This window comes from Notolepis coatsorum (genome assembly GCF_963971535.1).
Source record: "Notolepis coatsorum genome assembly, chromosome: 1".
Taxonomy (NCBI): Eukaryota; Metazoa; Chordata; class Actinopteri; order Aulopiformes; family Paralepididae; genus Notolepis; species Notolepis coatsorum.
In genome coordinates this window covers 39,340,361-39,353,090 of record NC_140165.1, presented here as the reverse complement: position 1 = coordinate 39,353,090, position 12,730 = coordinate 39,340,361, and positions in this window count along the sequence as shown.

Genomic DNA, 12,730 nt, shown 5'->3' with positions numbered 1-12,730 from the left:
TAGGCTATGTTGGCAGATAACAGTTATATATCTGCTCAGTTTTGCTCATTGGACCCATGCCAATAAATAGATGGTTGCTGTCATATTGTGCATCGTCCCTATGACTCTGCCTCTCTCTGTCCTTGTTTGACAAGAGGAGCAGTGATGTTTTAAGGTGACTGGGTCCCGCGGTGAGACTCATTTTGCTCAGACTGGATCCCATGTGGTGGACGGTTTACAACCTCTGGCGCGCGGTAATGGAAGACGACCTGAGTCAGGAGAGAAGGATAGCTAAGGTCAAGCTGAAATGAAAAATGCCTGTTTAACCGTTTCAAATCGCTTCCCCCGGTCACACTGTGCACCTATTTAACAATATATGCACAAAATAATCTATTTATAGATTATATAAAAATTCAATCATGTTTCCCCCCTCCCAGCGGGATCCCGCCTGGCTCAGCCTGTTTTACTCGGAAACACGTCCGCGATACGGAAGCTGGATCCTGTCCAAATGCTGCTTCAGCTTGACTTTAATGTTGTTATTGTGATATTCAAATGGTTTGTTAGTAGAGCCGCCCCCTCTTAGTTGATTGGACGATTAATCGGTCGATGCGACCAAAGACTTCTATTAGTCGTTATTTCCTGAAAAAGTATGGTCAATTGGCAGTGTTCGCGGGTGGGAAGACGTTGGACTATGAGTCCTGGTCATTGCAATAGCGACTCCTACTGGTCGGTCGGGGCGCCTGTTCAGCAGAGAGGGGATCTGGGGGAGGTAGCACGAACCTCCACTTGCATTGCACTCACCCCAGTGAAACTCCTCGCTGTCACATGAAAAATAATTATCGAAGGAGACACCCTCTCCAGACCGACAGTAGGGCAGCATGTGGTAGTCTACACCCTCCCCAGACCGACAGTAGGGCAGCATGTGGTAGTCTACACCCTCCTCAGACCGACAGTAAGGCAGCATGTGGTAGTCTACACCCTCCTCAGACCAACAGTAGGACAGCATGTGGTGGTCTACACCCTCCCCAGACCGTCAGTAGGGCAGCATGTGGTAATCTACACCCTCCCCAGACCGACAGTAGGGCAGAATGTGGGTAGTCTACACCCTCCCCAGACCGTCAATAGGGCAGCATGTGGTAGTCTACACCCTCCCCAGACCCACAGTAGGGCAGCATGTGGTGGTAGTCTACACCCTCCCCAGACCATCAGTAGGGGCAGTATGTGGTAGTCTACACCCTCCCCAGACCCACAGGTAGGGCAGCATGTGGTAGTCTACACCCTCCCCAGACCATCAAGTAGGGCAGCATGTGGTAGTCTACACCCTCCCTAGACCATCAGTAGGGCAGCATGTGGTAGTCTACACTCTCCCCAGACCCACAGTAGGGCAGCATGTGGTAGTCTACACCCTCTCCAGACCCACAGTAGGGCAGCATGTAGTAGTCTACACCCTCCCCAGACCCACAGTAGGGCAGCATGTGGTAGTCTACACCCTCTCCAGACCCACAGTAGGGCAGCATGTGGTAGTCTACACCCTCTCCAGACCCACCAGTAGGGCAGCATGTGGTAGTCTACACCCTCTCCAGACCCACAGTAGGGCAGCATGTAGTAGTCTACACCCTCCCCAGACCCGACAGCAGGGCAGCATGTGGTAGTCTACACCCTCCCCAGACCCACAGTAGGGCAGCATGTAGTAGTCTACACCCTCCCCAGACCCACAGTAGAGCAGCATGTGGTAGTCTACACCCTCCCCAGACCCACAGTAGGGCAGTACAATGACCAGAGGGTTTATTAGCATAACAACTAAACTCAGGGATGTAAGAAAAGTAGTAGAAAGGCAAAACAAAAGTGTTCATTCACCCTCATTGTGGGAAATACAACTTTAAAGATTGTTGATTAAATCAACTATAGCCTAATTGGTTAGTTGACAAAGTCCTACAACTATGAGTCGACTGAGAAGCTCTTTAGTCTAGAACCGCCATATGTACAGTATTGGAAGATGAGTTGTTCTTGTACAGATGGCTTGTTAGTCTGGCAGTAATCACCTGTCTGGAATGACTCTTGGGGGCTCAAAGAACCATCTGAATCCATTAAAGTGTGGTCAGTAAAACAATTTAAATAAAAAAGATGTTTTAAAGAGTGGTAACTGGTAGGTCATAAAGAAATGTAAAGAAGTTTTAAAGCGTGGTAACTGGTAGGTCATAAAGAAATGTAAAGAAGCTTTAAAGCAGGGTAACTGGTAGGTCATAAAGAAATGTAAAGAAGCTTTAAAGCGTGGTAACTGGTAGGTAAAAAAATATATATAAACATCCTAGTTCTTTTTGCCGCTGTTGATTTCTCTGAAAACAGTTGTTTTTAAAACTATTTTAATGCCAAAAGTAGCACATTAAAAACGACCCAACTCCACTCATCAAAGGCCCGCACGGTGCAGGGAAACAGCTCGAGGCGCCTTCGATACACTGTGTACCAAACGAACACGGCATTCCTCTCACCCTTACCCTAGAAAATAAAGAAAACAGCTCTGCAACGATTTGCGAAAGCGAAGTGAAAATGAGGCCAATGTCTGTCATTTTCAAAACCTCCCCCGGAGCCAACGAAAGAAACACAGAAACCAAGGGAGAGTCGCGTACAGACGGCACAACACAAAGCCCCCGCCATGCCACGACGAGCGTCGGTTAAAAGGACGATCCCCTGGAGTTGAAACGGGGCGGGACAGGCATGAACTCCGAGATGTGTTGAAATAACGCAAGTTCCGTTCCCCTATAACTAAACGTGTGACATGTGGTTATAGGGACACAACACAACCTGTTATTATTATTTCAACATAGTCTTTCGCCAAAACCCATGGGGGTTAGAGAATGAGGCAGAGCGGGTATTCGCCCTGTTCGGAGCGGGGTGGTCTTAAATGGCATGACGACGGCTGGCACATACTGCACCCCGGGAAGTGCCCACTCTACCGATTCTAATTCTCGGCTATCATCATCACTTCCTCCTACAGTGCATTCTCTCCTGGGGCCAATTACATTCCATCAGGCAGGAAGGCCGGATACAGGAGGGAGAAGATATGAGAATATTCCGCTGCACTTGCAGTGCGGAGAAAAGAGAGAGAGAGAGAGAGAGAGAGAGAGAGAGAGAGAGAGAGAGAGAGAGAGAGAGAGAGCGAGAGAGAGAGAGAGAGAGAGAGAGCGAGAGAGAGAGAGAGAGAGAGAGACAGAGAGAGAGAGAGAGAGAGAGAGAGAGAGAGAGAGAGAGAGAGAGATGAAAAAAGCTTTTTTTTTCATAGCTGGGTAGACCTATATTATATATCATGTAAATTAGGATAGCGTAGTTAGCATATCAGCAGCATCTGATGAAGGGTTCTATATAGACTAACATGGATGTCATCTCCTGACGAGACATTTAAGCTCAGTGCAGGTTGGAATATATTTGAAATGACAAAAGACGATGATAAATGTAGCACTGCCTTAAAGGGATAGTGCACATTTCTTAAGAAGCCTGATTGAGAGATTTGCCACTAACTGGGAGTCCTTTCAGTTCAACCAAAAAAGCACTTGACTCTGGGTTTTGTTTTTTGAGGTAATGGGGTAAATGTTAGCATTTGTTAGCAGAAATATTAGCAGAAATGCTAGCAGAAAATATTAGCATTTGTTAGCAGAAATGTTAGTAGACTATGTTAGCAGAAATGTTAGCAGACCATGTTAGCATTTGTTAGCAGAAATGTTAGCAGACCATGTTAGTATTGGTTAGCAGAAATGTTAGCAGACCATGTTAGCATTGGTTAGCAGAAATGCTAGCAGAAAATGTTAACATTTGTTAATTTGTTAATAATATCAAATATAAATAATAGTTTTCCTGAACAGGAAGTGACTCACGTTCCGTTACCGTAGCCGCATTTCTCCTAGCCTTATTTCTCTCGTCTCGGGCTAGACGCAATAGCGCTCTGAGTGCGCGTGCACGGCGTGCATTGTTTCAAGTTCAAGTTCAAGTTCTTTAATAGTTGTCATACAGAAGTACAGAATACTTTCATACAAAATGCTTCTTACTGTTACGCTCCAGAGACTGTGCTAGACAAGATAGTATCAAATAACATAATATAGCATGTAATTTAGAAGAAGAAAAATGAGGTCACAGTGTTCGGTATAGACATATGTACAATGTTCTGAGTTACCATATAATATACAATACTATGCAGTGTACTAATGTACAGTACTATCTAGTGCAAAGCAGAAATGGGATGAGGTACAATTTTAGGTACAATTTACAGTAAGGTGTACGAGTTGTAGTGCAATCCTTCATCAATAAATATAAAGTGTGGGGAGTGGGTGCTACAGTGTGTTTGTTTAAAGTGGGTGTGTGCTATAAAGTGTGTGGAGTGGGTGCTACAGTGTGTTTGTTTAAAGTGAGTGTGTGCGTGTGGATGTGTGTGCTATGTGCGTTTGGTGGTTGTTGTTGTGTAGTGTTCATTCATTGTTCGTTTAGCAGCCTGATGGCCTGGGGATAGAAGCTTCTTCTGAGTCTTTCTGTGCTCGCCTTGAGACTCCGGTATCGCTTGCCTGACCGCAGCAGTTCAAAGAGGCAGTTGTTCGGGTGACTGGAGTCTTTAATGATTCTCTTAGCCTTGCCCTTGCAACGCTTGTTGTAAATGTTCTGGAGGGTGGGGAGCCCCCCTCCAATTGTGCGTTCGGCTGAACGTGTCACTCTTTGTAGTCTGCTTCGGTCTTGTGCAGTGCTATTCCCAAACCAGGAGGTGATGTTACCGGTCAAGATGCTCTCTATTGTACATGAGTAGAAGTTCTTAAGGATCTTCTGACTGACTTGGAACTTCCTTAGGCGCCTGAGGAAGTAGAGGCGTTGTCGTGCCTTCTTCACAACACTGTCAATGTGTGTGGTCCATGACAAGTCCTCGGATATGTAGGCTCCGAGGTACTTAAAGCTGTTGACTCTCTCAACCGGTGCCCCGTCGATGCTGAGGGGGCTGTAGTCCTTGACCCCCGACCTCCTGAAGTCCACAATCATCTCCTTTGTTTTGCTGACGTTCAGGGAGAGGCTGTTTTCCTGGCACCATCCCGCCAGGACCTTGACCTCTTCCAGGTAGGCCCTCTCGTCGTTGGCAGAGATCAGGCCCACCACCACTGTGTCGTCAGCAAATTTGATGATTGTATTGCTACTCCGCTGAGCCACACAGTCGTGTGTGTACAGGGAGTAGAGGAGGGGACTCAGAACACAGCCCTGGGGGGCCCCTATGTTGAGGGTGATGGATGAGGAGGTGCAGTTGCCTGCTCTCACCACCTGGGGTCTGCCAGTCAGGAAGTCCAAGACCCACTGGCAGGGGTCATAGCCCAAGCCCAGGTCCCTGAGCTTGGCTATGAGTATGGAGGGGACTATGGTATTGAATGCCGAGCTGTAGTCGATGAATAGCATTCTCACATAGTTCAATTCATCGCTGTATCCGTCGCAGCCAATCAGTGCGTAACGCGCTGTGCATTGAAATATGATGTTTATGATGGAAGCCGGGCGCGATTTGAAGCGGTCTAACCCAGCAGCCTTAGCAGCGTCTATGATTTCCGTAGCCGCATTTCGCGGAGACGCTCTCTGATTGGCCGACGTCAGTTTTTTTTTCCGTAGCCGCATTTCGCGGAGACGCTCTCTGATTGGCCGGCGCCAGTTTCTAGGTTTCTAGGTTGGTAGATACTAGTTGTGTTGTTGTGATGCAGCTATTTGTCTTAGAGCGTGACGGCAAGTTATTTCGACGGTTAAGCTTAGGCACTCTTTCAAAGTTGGTTAAGAGTTTGTCTTAGAACATGGCGATAGAACGCCAGGTAGTTTGCAGTCTGTTCGACACGGAAATGGGCAAAGTGTGAGGTTTCTGTCCTTGCTCTCTCACTCGTTCTGTTCCTTTAACCACCCTCGCTCTGTTTTCATTTGTTTTTCTGTTAATTATTTCAATTCCCTCATTCACACGCTTCTCCCCAGTGACGTCATCAGAGACGTCGCTGATTGGTTCTCTCAGGACCGCACGCTTTTCAATCACATTCCCCAGCTGTCACTGCTTTTAAATCAATCGATCCCTTATTATTTATACCCCGTTTCTCCACTCTAAGTTTGTTGGATCGTCTTGATTTTTCTCTGGTTGCATTTCCCGTGTTGCTGCTGCTGCTGCTTTTGCTCCTTGTGCTATCTCCAGGAATTTCCAAGAAGCCTTCCCTTGGACACCTGTTCCCGTGGCGCGCCCTCGCTCCGCTGTTTGTTCCAGCACCATTACGCATTGCGTCTGGGTGAGTTTTTATTGACTGTCTTGATCTATTCCGTTTTTCGTGTGTAACTATTACACTGAAGACTACACCTTTTGTCAGACAGTCACTCACCCAGCTTTTCTATTTTTGCTTGTTCCCTTATGGGATAATATTTTTGGGACCTTCCATCTCCCTCTGTGTGTTGTTCACACCGAAGATATTATTTCACTATTGGATTGTTTTGGACTTCACTAACTGTGTGTATATTACACGAAGATATTCACTGGGACTGTGTTTGGATTTTTGCTAACGGTGTGTACATTACACGAAGATATTCACTGGGACTGTGTTTGGAGTTTTGCTCACTGTGTGTATTACACGAAGAGATTCACTTGGGCTGTTTTGGAATTGTGCTCACTGTGTTTAAATTACACGAAGAATTGTTCACCCTGTTCTCCTGCTCGTTCAAACTGCACTGTGTTGACTCGTTCCCTCTCTCCCTCTCTCGGTCTCGCAACACATCTGAGATTCTGCCGAGAGAATTCTGCAGAGTGGTTCAGACGTCAACACCTGCTATCCCCAAGACTACCATCACGGGAGAAGCTGCAGAGCAGCAGAACTTTGCCCCTTGTCCTATGTACCTGTCTTGTTGACTTGCCTTTCCTGTACTCTTTATATTTAGTATCAAATAAACAAGCCCTCGTATTTGGCAACTCTGAATTCCTACTCTCTTGTGTCGTGCGTTTGGGGTCGGTGTCAAACCATAACATTACGATCCAACCAATATGACGACCCCAGCCGACACAGAGAGGGTCAGAACCGCACTTGCAATTCAAGTCGAGTTGACCAGGGATCACGGTCTCCAATTAGAGCGGGCTGCGGCTGCGGTGCAGAACCTCAGGGATCAGGTCCTGCCTATGCAGGGTTCAATGGCCGCAATTGCGGGACAACAGTCCGAGATTCTCGCTCAGCTTCACTCGCTGGGCGACACCGTTAATACCTTTAATCTCTCACACCCTTCAGGAACATTCCCCGCAGCCCCAGCAGATCTCGCATCTCGGGAACCCCGTCTCTCCGTCCCACGGCTGTTCGACGGTAATCCCGAGGAGTGTGCCACATTCATCATGCAATGTGAGTTGGTTTTCCGTCATCAACCAAGCCGTTTTTCTGCTCATGGGTCCCAAGTGGCTTATATAACAAACCTACTTTCAGGCCATGCTGCCCAGTGGGTCACTTCCTCCTGGGCAATGGAAGCAGATTTTTTGTTTTCCTACCCAGACTTCGTGGCGGAGCTCCGCAGAGTGTTCCACCATCCAGCCCGAGGTCTGGACCCTGGAGCCCGGTTGGGGACCTTCCGACAGGGGAGCGGCAGGGTGACGGACTATGTCATGGAGTTTCGACTGGCGGCGGTGGAGAGTGGATGGAACGAACCTGCTCTTCGCCTAACCTTCTTGAGGGGGCTCAGTGACGCAGTCCGGGACCAGCTCGCTACCCGGGAGTTGCCCGACTCCCTCGAGGAGCTGTTTAGCCTTGTCATCCGTATTGACGGACGCCTCCTGGAGAGAAGGCGCGAGAGGACCCGACTGTTACCTCCTGAAGCACCCCGGACTCCTGGACGCCCCGTCCCCAACACTACTGGTGGTAACAGGCTTCCCCGTCCGGTTCGCGAGGAGGAACCCATGCAGCTGGGACGCTCTCATCTGAGCCAGGCGGAGCGTGAGGCAAGGCTCAGGTCCGGTCTCTGCCTCTACTGCGGAGGTACGGGACACCGTATCGCCGACTGCCCTACCCGGCCAAAAGATCAGGCTCACCAAGATCCCGGGAGATCCTGGTGAGCCGTTTTTCCCATTCCCAGCGCCGCGCACCACCTGACCATCTGATGAGCGTCACCCTGGCCTGGGGGGACCAACGTGCCACGGTGGAGGCCCTCATCGACTCTGGGGCAGACGAGAACTTCCTCGACTTCGAGTTTGCCACCCGAGCCAACATACCTCTTGAGGACCTTGTGAGGCCCTTGGAGATCTTTTCGTTGGACCAACACCGCCTGGCCGACATCTCTCAACGCACCGGCCCAGTCGTGCTGACCATCGCTGGGAACCACGTCGAGAGAATCCAGTTCCTCATTACCCAATCCCCCCTTGTCCCGGTGGTCCTGGGTAGGCCCTGGCTCGCGCTGCACGAGCCCCACATCGCCTGGTCCTCCGGTACCATCAGGGGCTGGAGCTCCTCCTGTCACGCCCGCTGTCTGCAGGCGGCGTCCTGTCCCCCGCCCCGGAGGCCGGCTGGTGAGTTGCCCCCGGACCCCTCGTCCATTCCTCCCGAGTACCACGACCTCATGGAGGTATTCAGTAAGACCAGGGCTCAGGCCCTTCCACCTCACCGCCCCTATGACTGCGCCATCGACCTCCGCCAAGGGGCTCCCCTTCCCGGCAGCCGCCTCTACAGTCTGACTGTCCCGGAGAAGAAGGCGATGGATCTCTACATCTCTGAGTCATTGGAAGCAGGACTCATTCGGCCTTCCTCCTCCCCGGTGGCGGCCGGGTTCTTCTTTGTTGGTAAGAAGGATGGGGACCTGCGACCCTGCATTGACTATCGTCAGCTCAACGAGATCACCATCAAGAACAAATACCCCCTACCTCTCATGAGCTCCACCTTCGAGCCACTGACCCAGGCCTCGTTCTTCACCAAGCTGGACCTCCAAAGTGCCTACCATCTTGTCCGTGTCCGTGAGGGCGATGAATGGAAGACCGCCTTCAAGACCCCCAGGGGCCACTACGAGTACCTTGTAATGCCGTTCGGCCTCACCAACGCCCCGGCGGTATTCCAGGCACTCATGAACGACGTCCTCCGTGACATGCTGGAGGTGTTCGTGGTGGTGTACCTGGACGACATTCTCATCTTTTCCAGGACCCTCGAGGAACACATCCTGCATGTCCGCCGTGTGCTGGAGCGCCTCCTCCACAATCGGCTCTTCGTCAAGGCGGAGAAGTGCCGTTTTCACTCCAACTCCGTCGACTACCTGGGCTTCATCGTTGAGAAGGGCTTGACCCGAGCGGATCCTCGCAAGATCCAGGCTGTGGAGGATTGGCCAGAACCCACCACTCGGAAGGAGTTACAGAGTTTCCTCGGGTTCGCCAACTTCTACCGAAGGTTCATCCGGAACTACAGTCAAGTGGCGGAGCCACTTACCAAGCTGACCTCCCCCGCTCTGCCGTTCGACTGGTCCCCAGCGGCATGCGCTGCGTTCCGCTCCCTCAAGAGAAGGTTCACTTCCGCCCCTATCCTGCTCCACCCTGACCCCAAGAGACAGTTCATCGTGGAGGTGGACGCCTCGGATTCTGGCCTGGGCGCTGTCCTATCCCAACGTTCTCTTTCAGACCAGAAGGTGCATCCTTGCGCCTTCTACTCGCGTCGCTTCCTCCCCGCCGAGAGGAACTACGACACCGGCAATCGGGAGCTGCTGGCGGTCGTGGCTGCGCTGGAAGAGTGGCGTCATTGGCTAGAGGGTGCCGAGGAGCCTTTTACCATCTAGACGGACCACAAGAACCTGACGTTCATCCGCGCTTCCAGGCGCCTCAACGGTCGGCAGGCGAGATGGGCCAGTTTCCTCAGTCGGTTCGACTTCTCGCTGACCTTCCGCCCCGTTTCCCGCAACACGAAGGCCGACTCCCTGTCCCGGATGCACTCCAAGGGGGCTCCACCCTCTGAGGACCCTTCTCCCATCCTCCCGGAGGCCCGAGTGGTTGGAGCCATCACCTTGGGCATCGAGGGTGTGGTGAGGCGTGCCCTGCGCTTCCATCGTGCTCCAAGCAACGTCCCTAGGAATCGTCTCTTCGTCCCCGACTCTGTCCGGTCCCAGGTACTGCTGTGGGGCCATACCAGCCGGTTCGCCTGCCACCCAGGCGTCCATCGCACGTTCTCCTTCCTGGCTCGTCGTTTCTGGTGGCCCACCATGCGGAACGACGTCAAGGAGTTCGTATTGGCCTGCGCGGTCTGTGCCCGCAGCAAGGCCTCTCACCAGGCACCCTCCGGGCTCTTGCAGCCACTTCCCATTCCGAGCCGTCCATGGTCACATGTGGCGCTCGACTTCGTCACTGGTCTACCCTCCTCCCAGGAGAACACCTGCCTTCTGACCGTGGTGGATCGATTCAGCAAGGGGGTCCACCTCGTGGCCCTCTCCAAGCTTCCCTCAGCGGCCGAGACGGCGGACCTCCTGACGCACCACGTGTTCCGCCTTCATGGCTTTCCCCAGGACATCGTCTCTGACCGGGGGCCCCAGTTCACCTCCCAGGTATGGCGGGCTTTTTGCAAGGGGTTGGGGGCAACGGTCAGTCTCTCCTCTGGCTATCATCCCCAGACAAACGGGCAGACGGAGAGGATGAACCAGAGCGTAGAGTCCGCTCTTCGGTGTGTGGCAGCCGAGAGACCGGCATCCTGGAGCCGTTTCCTTCCCTGGGTTGAATACTCCATCAATTCAATGGTCAGTTCCGCCACCGGCCTCTCCCCTTTTGAGGTCTCCCTGGGCTACCAGCCCCCTCTTTTCCCCGCACAGGAGACGGAAGTGGCGGTTCCCTCCGTGCAGGTCCACCTCGACCGCTGCCGACGAGTTTGGGAGATCACCAGGACCGCACTGCTCCGAACATCTGAGCGCGCCTGTCGTGGTGCCGACCGGCGCCGGGTTCCTGCGCCGACTTACCGCCCTGGGCAGAGGGTGTGGCTCTCCGCGAAGGACCTCCCGTTACGGTCCTCGGCCAAGAAGCTCAACCCCCGCTTCGTCGGGCCTTTCGAGGTCCTAAAGGTACTCAGTCCGGCGGCCCTGCGCCTGAAGCTTCCTGCATCCATGCACATCCACCCCGTGTTCCATGTCTCCCGGGTTAAGCCCGTCTCCCTCAGTCCCCTTATGCCTCCAGCTCCTGATCCGCCGCCTCCCGTGTTGGTGGATGGTCACCCCCAGTGGCAGGTCCGCCGGTTGATGGGCGTTCGTCGGCGGGGCCGGGGGTTCCAATACCTGGTGGACTGGGAGGGTTACGGCCCTGAGGAGCGTAGCTGGGTCTCCCGGCAGCTCATCGTGGATCCCGGCTTGATCACCGACTTCCATCGAGCCCATCCTGACGAACCGGGTCGGCCTGGTCGCCGGGTGGCTCCCGTGGAGGGGGGGGTACTGTGAGGTTTCTGTCCTTGCTCTCTCACTCGTTCTGTTCCTTTAACCACCCTCGCTCTGTTTTCATTTGTTTTTCTGTTAATTATTTCAATTCCCTCATTCACACGCTTCTCCCCAGTGACGTCATCAGAGACGTCGCTGATTGGTTCTCTCAGGACCGCACGCTTTTCAATCACATTCCCCAGCTGTCACTGCTTTTCAATCAATCGATCCCTTATTATTTATACCCCGTTTCTCCACTCTAAGTTTGTTGGATCGTCTTGATTTTTCTCTGGTTGCATTTCCCCGTGTTGCTGCTGCTGCTGCTTTTGCTCCTTGTGCTATCTCCAGGAATTTCCAAGAAGCCTTCCCTTGGACACCTGTTCCCGTGGCGCGCCCTCGCTCCGCTGTTTGTTCCAGCACCATTACGCATTGCGTCTGGGTGAGTTTTTATTGACTGTCTTGATCTATTCCGTTTTTCGTGTGTAACTATTACACTGAAGACTACCACCTTTTGTCAGACAGTCACTCACCCAGCTTTTCTATTTTTGCTTGTTCCCTTATGGGATAATATTTTTGGGACCTTCCATCTCCCTCTGTGTGTTGTTCACACCGAAGATATTATTTCACTATTGGATTGTTTTGGACTTCACTAACTGTGTGTATATTACACGAAGATATTCACTGGGACTGTGTTTGGATTTTTGCTAACGGTGTGTACATTACACGAAGATATTCACTGGGACTGTGTTTGGAGTTTTGCTCACTGTGTGTATTACACGAAGAGATTCACTTGGGCTGTTTTGGAATTGTGCTCACTGTGTTTAAATTACACGAAGAATTGTTCACCCTGTTCTCCTGCTCGTTCAAACTGCACTGTGTTGACTCGTTCCCTCTCTCCCTCTCTCGGTCTCGCAACACATCTGAGATTCTGCCGAGAGAATTCTGCAGAGCGGTTCAGACGTCAACACCTGCTATCCCCAAGACTACCATCACGGGAGAAGCTGCAGAGCAGCAGAACTTTGCCCCTTGTCCTATGTACCTGTCTTGTTGACTTGCCTTTCCTGTACTCTTTATATTTAGTATCAAATAAACAAGCCCTCGTATTTGGCAACTCTGAATTCCTACTCTCTTGTGTCGTGCGTTTGGGGTCGGTGTCAAACCATAACACAAAGAACTCATCACAGTACTTGTGTTGTGTGGTGCTAAGCTAACACTTGGCTAACAAGAAGCTATAATATGGCGGATGCAGTCTGGACAGTGGTCTGGATATACATCAACAGTCTGACTGGGACTGTGGGACAGTGGATTATACACTTTATCAAGCCCTCCTGCCCTGGACGTTTAAACTAAACAGTGAGTATCTCTCTCTCGCTCTCTC